Source organism: Hordeum vulgare, chromosome 1H (assembly GCF_904849725.1).
Source record: "Hordeum vulgare subsp. vulgare chromosome 1H, MorexV3_pseudomolecules_assembly, whole genome shotgun sequence".
Taxonomy (NCBI): Eukaryota; Viridiplantae; Streptophyta; class Magnoliopsida; order Poales; family Poaceae; genus Hordeum; species Hordeum vulgare.
In genome coordinates, this window is record NC_058518.1 from 93,020,284 (window position 1) to 93,027,639 (window position 7,356).

Consider the following 7,356-nt stretch of genomic DNA (forward strand, 5'->3'; position numbering starts at 1 on the left):
CCTCCCTGGCCGCCCCCTGATCTAGATCCTTGGCCTATATATTCCCAAATATTCAGCAAAAAATCAGGGGAACCTCAAAAATACTTTTCCGCCACCGCAAGCTTCCGTTTCCGCGAGATCTCATATGGAGACCCTTCCCGGCGCCCTGCCGGAGGGGACTTTGGAGTTGGAGGGCTTCTTCATCATCATCAACGTCCCTCCAATGACTCGTGAGTAGTTCACTTCAGACCTACGGGTCCGTAGTTAGTAGCTAGATGACTTCTTCTCTCTCTTGGATCTTCAATACAAAGTTCTCCATGATCTTCATGGAGATCTATCCGATGTAATCTTCTTTGGCGGTACGTTTGTCGAGATCCGATGAATTGTGGATTTGTGATCAGATTATCTATGATATATATTTGAATCTTTGCTGATTTCTTATATGCATGATTTAATATCCTTGTAAGTCTCTCCGAGTCGTGGGTTTTGTTTGGCCAACTAGATCTATGATTCTTGCAATGGTAGAAGTGCTTGGTTTTGGGTTCGACCATGTGGTGACCTTTCCCAGTGACAGTAGGGGCAGAAAGGCACACATCAAGTAGTTGCCATCAAGGGTAAAAAGATGGGGTTTTTATCATTGGTTCGAGATTATCCCTCTACATCATGTCATCTTGCTTAAGGCGTTACTATGTTCTTATGGACATAATACACTAGATTTATGCTGGATAGCGGTCGACGTGTGGAGTAATAGTAGTAGACGCAGAAAGTATCGGTCTACTTGTTTTGGATGTGATGCCTATAGATATAATCATTGCATAGATATCGTCACGACTTTGCGCGGTTCTATCAATTGCTCAATCGTAATTTGTTCACCCACCGTCTACTTGCTTTCATGAGAGAAGCCACTAGTAAACACTACGGCCCCTGGGTCTATTCACATCCATCGTTTACACCTCCGCTTTTACTTTGCTTTGTTACTTTGTTGCTTTCAGTTCTCACTTGGAGAACAATCTATAAGGGAATGAGAACCCCTTCATAGCGTTGGGACCAAGCTTTTGCGTTTGTGCAGTATCTTGAGATACTCCTCCACTGGATTAATACCTTGGTTCTCAAACTGAGGGAAATACTTACCACCGCTACACTACATCACCCTTTCCGCTTCGAGGGAACACCAACGCAAGGCTCCAAGGCCACGGGGGAAATCCTTTGCATACTTGCCTAGGAAGTCCCTTAAGGCGTAGCCGCAACAGAAGGATCAAGCCAAGTATTCTCCCATCGACGTGCCTATTTCTGGCGCCATTGGAAGGTCTTTTGTTGCAGTAGCAGGTGTCAACTTATCCAATTCAAGTCTACGATAAAGAGAGAGAGAGGCATAACACTAACACCGGCTCCAAGGTCACATAAAGCAGTTCTAACGTAGTTCCCTTTAATGGAGCAAGGTATAGTGGGCACTCCGGGATCACCTAGTTTCTTAGGAGTTCCACGCTTGAAGGTATAATTAGCAAGCATGGTGGAAATCTCAACCTCAGGTATCCTCCTCTTATTAGTCAAAATATCTTTCATGTACTTAGCGTACGGAGACATTTTGAGCATATCTATCAAACGCATTTGCAGAAAGACAGGTCTAATCATTTCAACAAATCGCTCAAAGTTCTCATCATCCTTTTTCTTGGATGGTTTGGGAGGAAAGGGCATGGGTTTCTGAACCCATGGTTCCCTTTCTTTACCATGCTTCCTAGCAGTGAAGTCATTCTTATCGTATCTTCTATTCTTAGGCTGTGGGTTATCAAGATCAACAGGTTCAATCTCCACATCCTTATCATAGCTAGGTTGAGCATCAACATTAACATCACTATTGATATTATCATTAGGCTCATCTTCATCACCTGATTGTGTCTCAGCATCAGAGGCAGAGACATCGTTTGGACTCTCAGGGGTAAAACATCTGGGTGCTAGCGTGCAAGTTCGAATCATCTTTCTTATTCTTTCTAGGATGACTAGGTGCATCAGTGCTAACTCCTTGAGAATCTTGTTCAATTCTCTCTGGATAACCCTCAGGATACAAAGGTTCTTGAATCATTCTACCGCCTCTAGTAACGACTCTGACAAAATTGTCATTCAACTCATTGAGCAAGTCATTCTGAGCCTTAAGTACTTGTTCTACCTCAGTAGTAACCATGGAGGCATGTTTACTCGAGAGTTTAAGATCAATGCCATTTCTGTCCACACACGCACTTAAATGACTAAGCATACGAGCATTCTGTTCCAATTGTGTGCTAACATAATCATCGAAACTCTGTTGTTTGGCAACAAAGTTATCAAATTCATCCAGGCATAAGCTACCAGGTTTATCAAAAGGAATATCACTCTCATCAAACCTACGCAGAGAATTTACTTCTACTACCTGTATAGTGTTATCAAGACCATGGATCTCTTCGATAGGTGGTAGATTTTTGACATCTTCAGATTTAATGCCTTTCTCTCGCATAGATTTCTTAGCTTCTTGCATATCTTCAGTACTGAGGAATAGAATACCTCTTTTCTTAGGGGTTGGCTTAGGAGGTGGTTCGGGAATAGTCCAAGCATTCTCATTGCACAAGATGTTATTCAATAGGATCTCAGCTTGTTCTACGGTTCGTTCCCTAAAAACACAACCGACACAACTATCTAGGCAGTCTCTCGAAACATCGGTGAGTCCATTATAGAAGATATCAAGTATTTCATTCTTCTCAAGAGGGTGATCAGGCAAAGCATTCAGTAGCTGGACGAGCCTCCCCCAAGCTTGTGGGAGACTCTCTTCTTCAACTTGCGCAAAGTTGTATATTTCCTGCAAGGAAGCTTGGTTCTTATGGGCACGGAAATATTTTTCAGAGAAGTAGTAGACCATATCCTGGGGGCTACGCACACAACCAGGAGCAAGAGAAGTGAACCAAGTCTTAGCATCATCCTTTAGTGAGAAAGGAAACAGCTTGAGGATATAGTAGTGGCGGATCTTTTCCTCACTAGTGAATAGGGTGGCTATATCGTGCAGTTTGGTAAGATGGGCTAGAAACGTTTCAGACTCATAACCGTGAAAAGGATCAGATTCGACCAGAGTGATTAACTCAGGGTCGACAGAGAATTCATAATCCTTATCGGTCACAAAGATAGGCGAAGTAGCAAACTTCGGGTCATAATTCATCCTTGCGTTCAGAGATTTTTCTTTCCACTTGAGCAGTAATTTCTCAACATCATAGCTATACTTACATGCAAGAAAGTCCTCAGCTATCTCTCCTCCATAACATAATGCTCAGGCATATTAGGCAATTCATTTCTAGGAGAGCTAGTTCTAGCAGGCAAAATAGCAGGTTCTACTTCAATAGTATCAACAGTTTCAAAAGTATCGTCACATCTAGCAGCAACTCTAGCAATTTGTGCATCAAGGAATGCACCTAGTGGCAAAGCAGTATCAAGCATAGCATCATGAGGCAAAGCAGTATCAAGCATAGCATCATCATAAGCATCATGGGCAGCAGAAGTAGCATCATCAAGCACATGCGACATATTAAGATTTCTAGCACGAGGTGGTGTCGCAAACTTACTCATAACTGAAGGCGAATCAAGTGCAGAGCTAGATGGAAGTTCCTTACATGTCCTCGTAGTTGAGGGCAAGACTTTGGTTCTTGGATCTATCGGATTCCTCATAGTGATGAGCAGACATAAATCCCAAGTGACTCAGAGAATATAGTTATGCTTCCCCGGCGACGGCGCCAGAAAAAGGTCTTGATAACCCACAAGTATAGGGGATCGCAACAGTTTTTGAGGGTAGAGTATTCAACCCAAATTTATTGATTCGACTCATGGGGAAGCAAAATAATATTCTCAAGTATTAGCAGTTGAGTTGTCAATTCAACCACACCTGAAAGATTTAGTATCTGCAGCAAAGTATCAGTAGCAAGGTAGTATGATAGCAGCAGTAGCAACAGAGTAACAGTAGCAGCAGTGACAGCAGTAGCAGCAAAGTGACGTAGCAAAGACCAGTAGGAAAAGACTCGTAGGCATTGGATCGGTGATGGATGATTATGCCGGATGCTATTCATCATGTAACAGTTATAACACGGAGAGATATGTAACTAGCTCCAGTTCACCAATCTAATGTAGGCATGTATTCCGTATGTAGTCATACGTGCTTAGGGAAAAGAACTTGCATGACATCTATTGTCCATCCCTCCCGTGGCAGCGGGGTCCTAATGGAAACTACGGGATATTAAGGTTCTCCTTTTAATAAAGAACCGGACCAACACATTAACAGTTGGTGAATACATGAACTCCTCATACTATGGTCATCTCCGGGAGTGGTTCCGGCTATTGTCACTCCGGGGTTGCCGGGTCATAACACATAGTAGGTGACTACAACTTGCAAGATAGGATCTAAAACACACATATATTGGAGACAACATAATAGGTTCAGATCTGAAATCATGGCACTCGGGCCCTAGTGACAAGCATTAAGCATGGCAAAGTAGTAGCAACATCAATCTCAGAGCATAGTGGATACTAGGGATCAATCCCCGTCAAAACTAACTCGACTACATGATAGATCTCATCCAACCCATGACCGTCCAGCAAACCTACCATGAGATTACTCACGAACGGTGAAGAGTATCATGGAATTGGCGATGAAGGAAGGTTGGTGATGACGATGGCGACGATCTCCCCTCTCCGGAGCCCAAAACGGACTCCAGATCTTCCCTTCAGATGAAGAACAGGAGGTGGTGGCGCCTCCGTATCGTAAAATGCAATGAACCCTTCTCTTGGATTTTTTCCGGGCGAGAGACACTAAATAGAGCTGAGATTGGAGGCGGTGGAGCATTGTGGGACCCACAAGCCTGCCAGGCGCGGCCAGGGGGGGCGCCGGGTGGGCTTGTGGGCTCACGGCTCCACTTCCTCCGCTGATACTTGCGCTAGTATTTTTCATAAATTCCAGAAATTTTTTGAGAAATTTTATTTCTGCGCAAAAACAACACCATGGAAATTCTGCTGAAAACAACGTTAGTCTGGGTTAGTTCCATTCAAATCATGCCAATTAGAATCCAAAACAAGGGCAAAAGAGTTCGGAAAAGTAGATACGACGGAGACGTATCATAGCCGGCCGTCGAGTCGATCACTTGGGGCAGAGCGAATGGGTCCTTGGGGCATGCCTTGTTTAGGCTCGTGTGATCGATGCACATGCGCCAAGTCTCGTTCTTCTTCAGCACTAGGACGGGGTTCGCCAGCCAGTCCGGGTGGAAGACTTCCATCATGAAGCCGGCTACAAGCAGCCGAGCGACCTCTTCACCGATGGTTTTCCGCTCCTCCGCCGAGAAGCGGCGCAGTGTTGCTTGCGCTTTGGCTTCTGAAAGGACATGCAAGAAGTGCTCCGCGAACTTCCTCGGGACTACGGGCATGTCCTTTGGGGACCATGCGAATATATCCCGATTCTCACGGTTGAAGTCGAAGAGTTCGCTTTCCTATTTGCTGCTGAGGCCGCCCCCACCATGATGTATTTGCCGGTGGGGTCAGCCGGGTCTAGGGGACCTTCTTGGTGTCCTTGCCGGAGGCCGGCTGGAATTGGGCCTAGGTTGCCGGCTGCTTCATCTCCGACTCCAAGAAGGGTGTGTTGTCGTGGTCTAGTTCCACGATACGCTTGATCTATCGCCACTCCTCGGTGATTACGAGGGATTCGGCCAGCTTGGAGCCGGCAAGGGCGCACTCTGATAGGTCTTGTAGTCGCCTTTGACGGTGATGATGCCGTGCGGACCCGATAGCTTCATCTTTCGATAAGCATAGCGGGGGACCGTCATGAACTTGGCCAGGGCGGGCCGGCCCAAGAGCGCCTGGTAGGGACTGGTGAAGTCGACTACCTCAAACCATATGGGCTCGCGACGGAAGTTCTACGGCGAGCCGACCATCATGTCCAGCCGGACCTTAAGCAAGAATGGCTGGAGACGATGCCGTAGAAACTGTCCGGGTAGGTTGGAGCTCGGACTCGAGGATGCTGAGCTTGTCCATGGTTTCGCGGTAGAGGATGTTGATGCTGCTACCGCCATCGATGAGCACCTACGTGAATCGGCAGGTGCTCCGTGTGGAGACAAAGGTGGGGTCAAGAACCAGCGCGAACCCGCCCGGTGTGGGCATCACACCCGGGTGATCTTCACGGCCCTAGGTGACGGGCTTGTCTGACCATTCCATGTACTAGGGGACCGGAGGAACGCTGACGTTGACCTGCAGCGCACGGTGGTGCTTGCTATGCTTATTGTCGTCTTTAGTAGCGAAGACGACGTAAGTCGCGTCTTGCTGGGGGTAGTCGTCCTGAGCGCCGCCAGCTCCCGGAGCGGGCGGCGGTGGAAGCTTTGGTGCAGGTGGCAAGGCCTCGCTCCATGCGGTCTTGGTGAACCAGCTGCACTGACGCCCCGTGTGCATTGCTGGCTTGGCCCTGCTATGGAACTTGCAGGGCCCGTCGAGCATCAACCATCCTCGTTGGTGTACTTGGTCTACCACGGCTGTTTGCCCTCGTTGTATGCTGGCGCCAGCTGGGGCCTCGGAAGGCCCGTCGAGCATCCGGCCATCCTTGACGGCGGCGACCTACCGGTTGGTGCCTTGGGAGGCGTCCGACTGGTCCACCTTGGCTTTCCTTGGTCCGGCTGGGACCAACCGACTCCCGGGGTGGCAGCCGGCTTGGTAGCAGTCGGCTATCCGGCCGTGTCAACGTGCACCGGTAGTTTTATGGAAGACTCGGCCACGACGTATTGGTCGATGACAGACATCAACTGCGCCAGGCTCGCCGGTTCCCCACGCATGAGCATGTTCTTGAGGAGGGTGCCATCTCGGCAGCCGTCGATGAAGTACAGTATCGCTTGCACTTCATGGACGCCCTACAGTCCATGGAGTTGTGGATATCAGTCCACCGCATGAGGTAGTCACCAAGGAGCTTGTACGGGACCTGCACGCTGCTACGGCAACAAAAGTCCTTCCCTGGCGCTTAGGAATTCTTCTTGTTACTTCTCTGGTTTGCGTCGGTTTTTCCCTTGAAGATAAAAGGGTGATGCAGCACAAGAGCAGTAAGTATTTCCCTCAGTTTGAGAACCAAGGTATCGATCGAGAAGGAGGGCCTCGTCAAGTCCAAAGTACGTGCGCAAACACAAACAAGCTTGCACCCAACGCTTCAAAGGGTTGTCAATCCCTTCAAGATTGTTTGCAAAGTGAGATCTGGAGGCGGAAAGAGCAACAAAGTAAAAAGTGTAAGGCTGAAAATATGGTGTGGAGTAGACCCTGGGGGCCATAGTGTTCACTAGAGGCTTCTCTCATAATAGCAAATATCACGGTGGGTGAACAAATTACTGTCGAGCAATTGATAGA